The sequence below is a fragment of the Lissotriton vulgaris genome, chromosome 5 (genome assembly GCF_964263255.1).
Source record: "Lissotriton vulgaris chromosome 5, aLisVul1.2, whole genome shotgun sequence".
Classification (NCBI taxonomy): domain Eukaryota; kingdom Metazoa; phylum Chordata; class Amphibia; order Caudata; family Salamandridae; genus Lissotriton; species Lissotriton vulgaris.
In genome coordinates this window covers 1337829060-1337841912 of record NC_141693.1, presented here as the reverse complement: position 1 = coordinate 1337841912, position 12853 = coordinate 1337829060, and the positions used below count along the sequence as shown (strand labels likewise).

The window sequence follows — 12853 nt, the reverse complement described above, 5'->3', positions numbered from 1 at the left end:
CATAAAAGGAAAGGAGGTGTTGGTCAGGCGTGAGTGTGACTCCCAAGGACAGAGTCGCACAGAGAGAGAGGTCTTATGACCCGTGCATGAGAGAGCGGGGGCAGTCAGGCACAGCTGGGGGGGGTTATGTCAGCTGAGGCGAAGGATGCTTCTTCAAGAGGAAATGGGGGGGGTTTGCGTGGGTCAAGCAGGAGGGTTGCTTTTCGGAGCAGGGTCGCGCAGAGGGAGAGGGTTTTATGGTCTATGCATGTGAGAGGGGGGGGTGTTCAAATACGCGCAGGAGGGAAGCCGGGGATTCCAAAGAGCGGGCAAAAGGCCATGGTGCCTAAAATGGCTGTCATGTACATATGGGCAAGGGCTTTTACTGGCGGAATGATGCGGTCAATGTTTCACGGTATTCATGGTGCCTACAGGGAGGGGAATGGAAAAAGGCAAATGAACGCCGCTTATGTACATTAATTTTTCTAATTTCCACAATTTTGTATTGATGATCTCTTCCTGATTCACCAAAATGTGGATAATACTGTACTAAAAAATAGAGTTTGACAGAAAGGGCTCTTCATAAAAAATGTGGCATGTGTATTGTTGGCTTTATTACCAATTCATTTCAGTGAATGACGCTCTAAATACAGCATAAAGAACATTCACCATGTTTTGACTGAGTACCCTGTCCACCAAACGAAATAATGCCACTATTATTTAGCGTCTGCATTAACTATCATTCAATTTTTTTTGATTGATGACCTTTAGTAAACAGTTGAAATGGTTGAGTGACCAACATTTTTCAAAACCCTCTAAGCCTGCATTTTTGCCTTTTAGGCCTCTGTCCCAGTAGGGCTTAGAGGCACTGCTAGAGGTCCAACTGACATTTATGGATAAACTGGGTGTGAGGATGAAAATCCATGACAGTGCAGTTAAATGTAACTCTGCTACAGTTTTTGCATGATTCTGGGATCCTTTGTCTATGCACCAAGTTGCCATGAATCCTGAGGAAGTCTTGACGGCAGACTACACATATTTAACATATTTATTACTTCACAGCAGAGTACTTAATTCTGTTGGACAACGGGTACGTCAAAATTGTTATCCCACCTTGTCAGGCTATTTTATATATTGAGGAGTGCACACATTGTTGCTTGCACCCCTGGGAGGAGTCGACTGTCATTTCTGCAAAATCCATCCAGTCTACCTTCACTGGAGTCCTTCAAGTTCTCAAACTCTAAGGTATTGGTATGTTGCTGTGTTACATAGTTGTTTACTCAAAACAAGTGGCTCACCACACAAGGATCTGTCTGTGCGGACATGACCGTCTTCAAATAGCAGACCATGAGAGCTTGATCATGAACCATCTTTTGACGTGGGCCTTCCATGGGGTTCGATGTCCGGGACAATCTTGCACTTCAGTTGCTCGCAATTGAATTGCCAGACTTGCCCGGCCAGCAATTATTTAATTAAAGCCTTTTACCTTTTGGAAGGACTGAATTATCCTCCATTAACCCATTCCCTTTTATTCATTGTTTTGAAGGGCATTCATCAAGTTAACAATACTGATTTATTGTTTCTTAACCCAATTAAAGATGAGTAAGCTTGCCGTCTTTTCACCCTCCATAGGAACCCCATGGATGGCCCATTTTCTTGTGACTCCCCCACGTCCTGATAAAGACCCTCTGACATGGTTTCAAACTGCCACTAAAATCTGGGTAAAATTGTCAATGATATTCATTGACTGCACCAAAGCAATAATGCCCCTTGGACATAAAATAAACTTCTAGAACTCCACCTGGATCAAGTTCTTTCATTTTGTTTGGGCCAGTCAGCTTGCAGTCTGTTGTAGCACTGCATGGCATGTTTTATTAAATTTTACAAGCACAGTCATTTTTATCCCTTACATGTTCACTCCGCACGGGCACCTATACTGTGCATAGCTATCCTTGTGTATTCGTGGTAAAATATTCAAAAAATACATGCAATTTTTGCGAGTAATTTATTCTCCCTGGTTGTATTTTTTTTTCTTGTGTTGTTGTTGATCAGTTCTCCGTTTGACATTTAATTCATTTTGGTTATGTATGCAATTGATTACCGACAGGATTTTGTTGTTAAAATAATTGCACCCTGTGTGAGTAGTTTTAAACTGCCATTTCGACCTGGCAAAATAAAACTTTTGTTAGGCCCAACCCTTCCTTTTTAATGCATATAAATCGCCCCTAGGGCAGGCCCTAAAAAACTTTTAGGGCAGGGTGCAGTGGACTTAAAAAATTGGACATGTACTTTTAACTATTACATTTCCTGGTAGTGAAAAACTCTTAAGTGAGTTATTCACTACTGTAAGGCCTACTTTTCCAATAGGGTTAATGTATTCTATCTTATAAAGGATAACTTTCAGTAAGGAGCAGATAGGAATGTCATGTTTTTTTTCGTCTGAGAAATTGTAATTAAAAATCCTCTTTAATGGTAAAGTTGGAATTTAAATTACAATTTTGAAAATGCTACTTTTAGAAAGTTACCATTTTCCTGCCATAACTATTTGGTGTCTGCAGTCTATTCTTGGTTCACAATACTGGGTGTTGTTGACAGTTGGACATTGTTTATTCCTCGCAGACATTTAAGTCTAAAGAAAGTTCCCTTAGGGATATTCTAATAGCATTCAACTTTCACACTAAATACCTCAAGGTATTTTATTTATTTATTTTATTTTAATGTTTTATGCAGCGCAAACTTGACCCGTGAGGGTATCAGAGCGCTTTACAGGTTCATAGAGTAATACAGAAAAGACGGTTATCACATGAGAGCAATACATCAGAGGGCTATACAGAATCAAGGGTCATATGGTAGGCAGGGTGTCAAAGGGGAATGTACAAAGGAGGGAGGCGGTGAAAGCTGTACATAGGAAAATTTTACAGAATAGATGGTCATACAATAGGGGGGATATTGCAGGGGTGCTTTACATAAAGAGACTGAAAAAGAAAAGAAAACTATACCACAGTGTACTTTACAGAGTCAAGGATCATACAATAGACAGGATATCACACAGGTACTAAGTCTCTCGGTGGCTGTGGAGCGGGTTAGCCAAGGAATTTACCCATGAGGAAGGATTTAGCCTCTTTTTTGAAGCGTGCCAGGGAGTGGATACTTCTGATGTCAGGCGGGAAGGAGTTCCATATTCTTGGAGCAGTCCCGGTGAAAGCCAGATTGTAGGTTTTTTTTCTTCTTAAAACCTGCAGGCCGGAGTAGGAAGGTATTTGCCGATCGTGAGTTTCTGCTTCCTCCGGATATCGCAAGCTTCCGTGCTAGATACGCCGGGGAGTTGGAGTGTAAGGCCTTGTGAGTGATGCATGCCAGCTTGAGGTGAATCCTAGCCTCGAGGGGAAGCCAGTTCAATGCTTTCAGGTGTGGGGTGATGTGATCAAATTTTCTAGAGCCGGTAAGTAGTCTGGCGGCTGCATTGAGGCAGGCTTTTAAGGGTGCCAGAGAGACCTTGGGTAAACCGGAGAGGGTGGAGCAACCATATTCCAGCCGAGAGATAACTAATGATTGGACTGCAAGTTTTAGGTCGGGAGCAGCTAGAAAGGGTTTCAGTTTCCATAGGTAGCTCAGTTGGAATCTGGCAGATTTGGCCATTGAGTTGATGTGGTTTCACATGTTTAGGTTGTAATCCAAGGTGATTCCCAGTGATTTGGCCGAGTCCACAATGGTCGGGGGACAATTTAAGGCTGTGATAGCTTTGATCCAAGTCTGTATCTCAGGGTTGCTCTTGGGCGGGGAGATTAGAAGGAACTCAGTTTTATTAGCATTGAGTTTGAGTTGGTTTGAGGTGAGCCATCGGACGGTCAGCTTCAGGGCCTCATTCAGGGTGAGGATCTCCGCAAGAGATGAGATTTTTATGTAGATCTGAGTATCATAGCGTACATATGGAAGGAGGTATTTGCAGTGCGAAGGACTTCGGCAAGGGGTTCTAAATAGAGATTAAAAAGGGTGGGGGACAACGTTGATCCTTGAGGGACTCCCACCGTGACCAGGGAGGGGGTGGAAAGTTCGCCATTGATTAGGAATCTTTGAGATCGGTTTTGGAGGTAAGAATTAAACCAATCGAGTACTGTGCCATCTAAATCCATCCTAAGTTTGAGGCGTTCGGGTGGCATCTTGTGGTTGACAGTATAGAAGGACGAGGATAGATCAAGGAGGATTAGGAGACACGTTTTGTCTTGGTCAAGGGCTTGAAGAGCATCATCGACAATGTGGAGCATGGGGATTTCAGTGCTATGTCCCGGTCGGAAGCCGGATTGGCAGTCATCGAGTAGATGGAAGTTGCTGATGTGGTGACTTAGCTGTATATGAACAAACTTTTCCAGCACTTTCGCCAAGAGGAGAATGTTGGAGATTGGTCTAAAGTTATCTGGGGAGGCTGGGTCCAGCGATGGCTTTTTCAGAATGCAGAGGACTTGGCCTGCTTTCAGTGAGGTCGGAATTGATCCCTGCCGGAGAGAGGCATTGATTATCGCAGTCCAGCAAGGAATAATGGATTTGGCAACAGTCACAAGACAGTTCGAGGGGAGCGGGTCGTTGAAATGGTTGTTCGGGTTTAAGGAGGAAAGGATATTTGCGACGGAGTCTTCATCGTATGGTGAGAATTCGGACCAGTGCGCTAGATTCTTGGGTGAGGTCAGTGTCGGTAGCAGTGATGGAGGAGGCGGATGGTCAATGTTAGGTGGGGGGAGTGAGGCAGCTTTGAGTTCGGTACCTAATGTTTTGATTTTGCTTGCGAAAAACAAGGAGAAATCTTCGGAGGAGATGAGAGACTTGGGGTTTTCTTTCGCTGTTTTGGACAGTTTGTTCGATTGGAGTTTGATCATCTCAAAGAGTTTGCGAGGCCTGTTCTGGGTATTTCCTAGTTCCGCTCTGAAAAACTCTTTTTTGAATTGAGGATGTTTTTGCTGTAAGCATTTCTGGCCTGGCGAAGAAGTTTCAGGTGATCTGCCGATGGGTGCTGTCTCCAGATTCTTTCGACTTGTCGGAGGGATCTTCTCTCGTCGTTGAGGGAACCAGTGAACCATGGGTTTCTATCTTTAACTTGAGTCCTTTTTAGTTTAAGAGGGGCTAGGTCATCCAAAATGTTCAACATCAAAACAGTGTAGTGATCGTTGAGGTCACTGACTGAGGTGATGTGGGGGGGGGGGGGGGGTCGGATTTGCAACGGTATCCAGTTCAATTAGGTCTAGGCTTTTGGTGTCTCTGACCCAGCATTTTGGGAGCACTGGTTGAGGAGCCCATGTTTTGAGGGTGCAGGGTAGAAGAAAGGCGATGGCATGTTGGTCTGACCAGTCGCAGGGGTCGGTGGATATGAGCTTGACGGTTTTCTCATTAGAGATGATCCAGTCTAGAGTAGCCCCTTTCGAGTGGGTTGGGAGTGGGCAAGCTTGGTCAGGGCTAGATCGGTCATGAGGTCTTTAATGGCGTTGACATGAGGAACCTTAAGGTCGTTCCAGTGCAGGTTGAAGTCACCGAGGAAGATGTCTTTGGTGTTGGGGGAGTTCTTAGCCGTGATAATTTCCATAAGGTAATCAGTGAATTGATTGTTATTGCCTGGGGGGTGGTAAAAAGTGTGCAGGTTGCAAAGGTGGGTGGTGTTGCTCCAGACTGAGAGGGCTAGATATTCGCAGGAATCAGTAGTATCCGTTAAAAGCTCTGAGACAAGGAGGTTAGAGCGATAGATGCAAGCAATTCCGCCACCTTTTTTGCATCATTAAGCCATGATTCAGTTAGGATGGCTAGGTCGGTGTTATTGTTCAGAATGAGAGCAGCGACATCGGCAGCATGCTTTACTGCCAACCGGCAGTTGATTAAGAGACCCGTCAGACCAGGGAGGGAGGTAGTAGTGGGAGTCGGGGCAGTCAGGGGTACAGGTGCAAGATTGCTTCTGATCGCCCTTCTATTGCAGAGGGGGACCAGTCTGTGTGGGTCGATAGCGACCGTGCAGATGGGGTGTGCGGCACTCACGTCTGGTGGGCAGGGAGGGATCGGGGCTGGATTGAGGTCTTTGAGAATATCCTAGATTTCCTTTTCAGTGAGGTCTGAGGAATCAGTGGTGACAGGGCAAAAGTTGTAGGAGCAGGCGAGGTCAAGGATTTCCTCCTCAGATAGACAGCTAGTGTGCTTGCAAGGGCGAAGATGCCTTAAGGCTGTTGGTAGCGGGCGTTTGTGAAGTTCTGGGATGGGCAGGGGAGACAGCTGAGGCATGAGGATTGCGAAGGATAATTCAGCGAGGTTGAGGAGGTTTGTTAGGTCGAGGATAGAGGAGTGGAAGCTCTGAATTATTTTGGAGGCTCTGGAGTGCAGAGAGCGGATATATGTGGAGGGGGGGTAAGTGGATTGTGCTGGGAGTTATGGTGGATTGGTGGTAGGGTGGACTGTGCTAGGAGTCATGGAAGGGGGTGTGAGTGCTAGCCGGGCTGGCTTGACCTGCTGTAGAGGACGTCACTAAGGAGGAGGGGTTAGGAGGACAAGGGTGGACAGTGTTAGGAGTCATAGAAGGGGTGGATAGAGTGTTGGCAGGGCTGGTTGACCTGTAACAGCAAGGATCACTGAGGATGTGGTGGTCTTAAAGTCCGAATGGGAAGCATGGGGGGAGGGGACCGAGGGTCCAGGGTTTATTTCGACCGGGGGGTTGCAGAAAGATTGAAGGGGCTGAGGTGTGCTGTGAGGGAAACAGTGGGTTCCGAGGGAAGAGCGTGGAGGGGGAAATCAAGGGTCTCTGGTCCCTGGTGATAGGGGGGTTGATAGGAGTAGTGAGGGGATAAGTGTGCTCTATATTGGGCAGGGAGGCGGGTTACCATCAGGCCGGATGTTGGTCGGCGTTCCAGTGTCATGCACATGTTTTCGGAGAGTGGCAAAAAGATCTGTAAATTTGTCGAGGTTTTTTGCTGAGGCTTGGATCAATACAATGCCGCTTTTGGAGAGGGTGATGGTTAGGTTAACTTGTAGTGATGCCGAGGGCCCTATTGAGAGCTTCGTGCCATAAGGAATGTTCCTGGAGAAGCGAACATTGAGGAATAGAGAGAGGGTATTGCGCCAGGCGGGAATTCTTTTGGAGTAGAAAATGAGGTAATTGATGATGGTGCCTTTATCCGCACTGAAACGTAGGTCGGAGATCAGAGCCTTGGGATGGTTTTGAGGGTGAGGTATTTGAAGGCTTTTGTGGCGGTTTTTGAGAGATTTGAGGGCTAGACCAGGGTGTAGGCGTTTGACCCAGAGGCAGTCAGACCCGGATCTATCAAGTTGGTTTGGGGTGGGCACACTCGTAAGAAGGCGGATCAGTGTGCAATAGTTTTAATGGCCATAGTCGTTAAGAAAGTGGTGCTTGAAGGGGCAAGCATCAGCGTTTCAGCTACACAACTGGTATAGGTGTCTTCAATGAGCCAAGTGAGCAGCGATAAGTCTGGAGTGCCACTATATATCAAGAGAGGATAATCAAGATATAATCCATAAGGTTTTATAGCACGCCGGTTTAAAGTCAGGCACGTCTTCAGTGAGGATAGTGTAGGAAACCAGGTTTTAAAGTGAGCAGTAATAAGTCTAGAATGTCACTCTCAACAATAAATCAGGGTAGTCACTCAACATATCAGGAGAGGATAATCAAGGTGCAGATGATAGGATTTGGTAGCTCCGCCATTTTAAAGTCAGGCACTGTAAGGCGACCAAAAATGTCTTAGACTGTCGCCATTTTGGAGTCAGGCATTGCTCGGCAACAAGTTCAATAAAAAGAGCTGTGAGTATACCCAGCTAAACAACACACTCTCCATGGCTGCAATGAAATTCAAGCCAAAGCGCTTGAAAAAACGACTTGTTTTTATTCTTGTTCTAGTATGAGGGACTGTGAGAAGTGCCTCGTATTGTTTAGGGCGCCGCCATTTTGGGTGTGAGAGACCTCAGCCCCCGATCTTCTAAATGGATAACATTCAGCACAAACAAAACAAATACCTGGCGCGTCTGATCAACCTTAGGCGGAGGGGATCAAAAAACAAATCCGGGTCGTGTAAGTAGAAGGAAGCTGGGCCACCGGGCGGGGATCGTCGCAGATGGCAGAAGCCTGCAGGGAAGACAAAATGCGGGGTCACGGTGCCAGGGGTTGCAAGGCACCGGCAATCCAGGCTCCAGGTAGGACCGAAACAGGCAGCAACGGGAGATCAGCGCCGGCAGTCAGAGCATCGGTGCCCACCGTCGGGTAGCAGGGCTCAGAAGAGGTCCGAGGTGAGGTAGCACCCGCAGCCTCAGCACGGGTCGGAAGCAAATGGGACCAGCCACGACAGCCCCTCAGCAGCAATCAGATGAAGTTGCACGAGAGATGAGGACACGGAGTCCCGGTGCGGGCGCCGTGCGACGGCCAGGACTCCAGAGATGGGGATCAGCGGCTGTAGGCGGGAGCTTGCCTCGGCTCACCTCGGCATCGGGAAGAGACTGTGCGCCTGGCTAGAGGGTCATCCTCGGGCACCAGGAGAAATAACGTCTCAAAGGCAAGGCGCGAGTCGCCGAAGAATCAACAGTGGCAGAAACAAAGGGCTGCGCTACGGAGCAGCTCTATCCCGAGCTGCCACACGAGCTGGGAGTGGGAGATGAGATGAGCAGTGTTGGGATCCGGGCAACTGCAGTGACCGAAAACCGGCAGGTAAGATTACAGTCCGATTCCGCTTCCACTGACAGATTCGGTAGCAGATCTCATTCAGGTCCAGAACTCAGGTGGGGTGAGGGCCGGTAAGCGGGATTAGAAGGGGATAGCACCAATTTAGTAATCCCCGAACCGGGAGCTGCTCAGGGTAGCTCCTACACAGCGGCCATGTTCAGCACTGTCACACACTAGTAATGTTCAACATACACTGGGTCAAAGTATTCAGTTGCCAGAAAGTCAGAGGATAAGTATGATTTTAACAATATTTTCCATAAAAAAAGTTTTATTAAACTAGTTCATATAAAAACATTTAAGTCAGTTAAAAAAAAAGACTATACACATTAAAAATAGTGAGAAAACAAAATCACAAACTGAGTGGATCGATAGTTGTAGCAAGAACCACACATTATCACATCATTATTTGCATGAATAATACAGCACATACAATATTATAGGAACATATATTGTAAAGAAACATATTTTCTAAAAAGGCGATGCGTTTCGGAGGGTTAACACTGGTCCAACCTCCTTCTTCAGGCTTGCTATAAATGTTCCAACACTCTGTATCTATATATAAATATATATATTTAAAAAATACATTTTTATTATATAATTCGTTACATAATAAAAAAACAATTTGTCTGCTTAACAAACTACATAGTTACTTCATTAATAAAAAGGTTTGTTTTAAATTGTAGACTTTGTCTCACAACATTCATGACAAAAATATTATTGAGTTACTGGCACTGTAGCATAATGACCCAACACATAAAACATTTAAAGAAACACTCATAACACTCACTCAAACAATTGTTTCACACTCGAATAGGCTAATAGGGCTCTATTCTTTATTACTCATTGACTTTGATTTGTCATGTTTTAAACGTTGCTCTCTACTACCAAGGAAAATGTATACTTATAGAGGAGCTGAAATTGTTAAGGGGGTAACCCTACCTCCTTCATAACATAGGCATAGAGTCATTAGGTACCCACCATGAAATACACAGGTCAAACGACTATACTTGGAGAATCTCTTGGTATCTCTTCTCAATATTCAATGGGATAAAAACAACAAAACCGACTATTGCATTTGAGGTTTGTTGCGAAGACACTTCTCAGATTTCCAAGTGTCCTAAAAGATATATAAGCCTAAGTCAGTTCATTGAATTGTCAGAGTTGTTGGGTATCTTACTGTGGGTAAAACTCCTAATTTTATTTGAACTCAAACTGGGGTAGCTTACAACATTTCTCAGTATTAGAAACCTACCAAAGCCGATTATGATTCTGGCGGTCTCAAAAGAATTTTCACGTTCCGCTAGTTGCAGGCAGTAAATCCTAAAAGGAGAAACCGCACTCCCAATTATTTATATAGTGTGACCATATATAGCGATGACCAACTGAGACGAGTGGCCTGCTCTTTGCGCTATGTCCATGACCATCTGCGACTCTCCCTGCAGCCCCTTTTACTGCGAACTGAACTCTTCATGCTAAATTTCGAAGGTACCTCTTCCAGCGAGACTAACCTGGTCACTGTATCTGGCCAGCGCTCCATCTTGCTCGGCCTGAACTTGTTACTTTTACCTGGTCTCTCATGACCAGATTACTACGAGTGGCGTTTTGTGCTCTTAAATGCTTAACTTACCTGAAATCTTTAAAATTGCATATGCCTGGTTCCACTGATTGGATTTCTATTGTTTTGGTGTCAAATAATGTATTACATATGACTCTATTTTTTTTAATTGGTATGAGATTTTTTTGGTGCTGTGTTTTCTTTTTATTACTGTTTGAAGTGCACATTGCTTTTAAGTTAAGCCTGATTGTTTTTGTTCCAACCTTCCAAAGGGTTGAGCACAGGTGTATGTCGGATTTACTTGCTTCTTCCTAGTGACAGATATTGTGGGTGCTGCTTGAGTAGAGTTTCACCCGCCTCCACCAGTACCTTAATTTCGAACAACGACTATATGAAGGTCGAATACCTCCTTCAAGAAAGGGTGATATTTCAGGGGTAGGCTAAGAAATTACCACCTTGTCCACATCCGCTCTAGCGTAGACAAGGCAAGCAGGAACCAGCCTGTGGAACTTGGCTGTGCTCAAATGTGACCCATACAGAACTTTTAAAGGGTCCATGTTAAATTCTGTACCCAATGTCCACACTTTTTCCAGTTAATGATAAAAAAGGCACTTAAATCTTGTACATTTGTTCATCACAATGTTCATAATGACACTTTAATTACACTAAAGAACCTTTATCTTTCATACTCCCAACTTATCAGTATTGAAATATCTTTTTAGAAAATTCAGGTACGACCTGTTAGAAAATCTCTGCCCCGTTCTCAATTAAAACATTTGATTATCGAATACATTTGATTTTTGGGAAATGGTGTTGCAGCCTTTTAGCTGTCAATCATTAACACCCAAAAATCCAAATTCCAGGAGTGTTATCTACAGCCGTCTTCAGTTTATCTCTCTTCTCTTTCTCCCTTGCTCTTGCTGTTTTTGCACTCTTTTTAGGTCTCGTCAATTATATTCCGCAAGGAATAAATAGACGAGAGTATAGTGGGCCATCCAAGCTCTGAAACCATCGCAGATTTTGGACAGTGCCTGTGGATTACTCGAGCGGAAAGCGCGTCCACATCAAAGACATCAGCCTCCCTCCCACAGGCATCAGTCACTTCCCCAGCGTGCGCAGTGCTCGCTCTGCCTCATTTCTCCTCCCCCCTAATTACATCCCTTACATCCCTACTTTCACTTTCACGGCCGTGAACTTCACTTCAAAGCCTTCCGCCTCCCCGCCCCCTGCTTCACAGTACAAAGGAATGATGCGCATTTCCCGGCCGCTTGCATTTCCCAGCCGCTTTTAATTTCATTTTCATTTCGCGGCCGTTTTCTGCCCTTCTGCCCTCTGTTAGACTCGTTTTTCCCTTGTTTTTTTCTTCATTACACTTCTTGACATGCACTCTTATTGAGTGCGTGTCTCTGCTTTCCCTCTACTCCAGCCCCGCTCTTGATGGTCCCCCCCACCCTCCGTGCTGTCTGTCTGCCCAACCTTCTCCCCATGTCGGTTGTTCCCGCAGACCTCCTGTGTATCCTGTCACGCCACTGCTGTGGTGCCGGGGGACCCAATCCCAACCCTCCAGGAACCCCCATTCAACCTAGAGGCTGAGAACAACTGTATGTTATCGAGTCTCAGGGGGCCCACACATTATTTGAGGGGCGGGAAGCAGGAAGGAAGGCTCTTATGTTAAGCCAGTGGATGCTGCATCACCACGAAAATTCTGCACAACATTACTATAGTCATGGTGTTATAAGTGATGTAATGCACAGATTGCTTCCATAGGAAGAATGCACTTAAGGGGTCGTATGAATGCACTTACGGGGTCGTTCTCCTACCAGCAGCATGAACTACTGCTGTCAGCACATGTGACACTTCGAAGGAAGCTCCATAGTAATGCTGCAGCATTGTGCATAATCTACAACGCTACGATTTCGATATTGGTCTACATTGTGCCAAATGCACCACTATGTATGGACAGAGAAATACAATGGATTCAGCACTCTTTCTGTATTGTGCAATGTGCCAAATCGGCGATGTTTCCATGACAATGCTGTTGAATTATAGTTTTCCCAGCCAGCCTCTGATGGGGAGATTAAGGAGGACGGGTGACTGGGGGGAGCTGGGGATGGGGAGTGAATGAAGTCATAATGCGTTCGGTTGATACAAATAACTTGTAATTCATGCATCTGGGCGTGGTAATAACAAACCAGCACAACCCCAGCATCACTCAGCGCAACCCCAGCATCACTCAGTGCAACCTCTGCATCACTCAGCGCAACCCCTGCATCACTCAGCGCAACCCCTGCATAACTCAGCGCAACCCCTGCATCAATCAGCGCAACCCCTGCATCACTCAGCGCAACCCTAGCATCACTCAGCGGAGCCCCTGCATCACTCAGCGCAACCCCTGTATCACTCAGCGCAACCCCTGCATCACTCAGCGCAACCCCAGCATCACTAAGCGCAACCCCAGCATCCCTCAGCGCAACCCCTGCATCACTCAGCGCAACCCCTGCATCACTCAGCGCAACCCCTGCATCACTCAGCACAACTCCTGCATCACTCAGCGCAACCCCTGCATCACTCAGCGCAACCCCAGCATCACTCAGTGCAACCCCTGCATCACTCAGCGCAACCCC

At 45.9% G+C, this 12853-nt stretch overlaps 1 protein-coding gene across 1 annotated transcript in view; it reads left to right on the top strand.

The window, feature by feature from the left end:
* LOC147712569 (FYVE, RhoGEF and PH domain-containing protein 2-like) overlaps nt 1–12853 on the top strand; it is a 497527-nt gene that overhangs the window by 482951 nt on the left and 1723 nt on the right. The gene's annotated exons all lie outside the window — the stretch shown is intronic.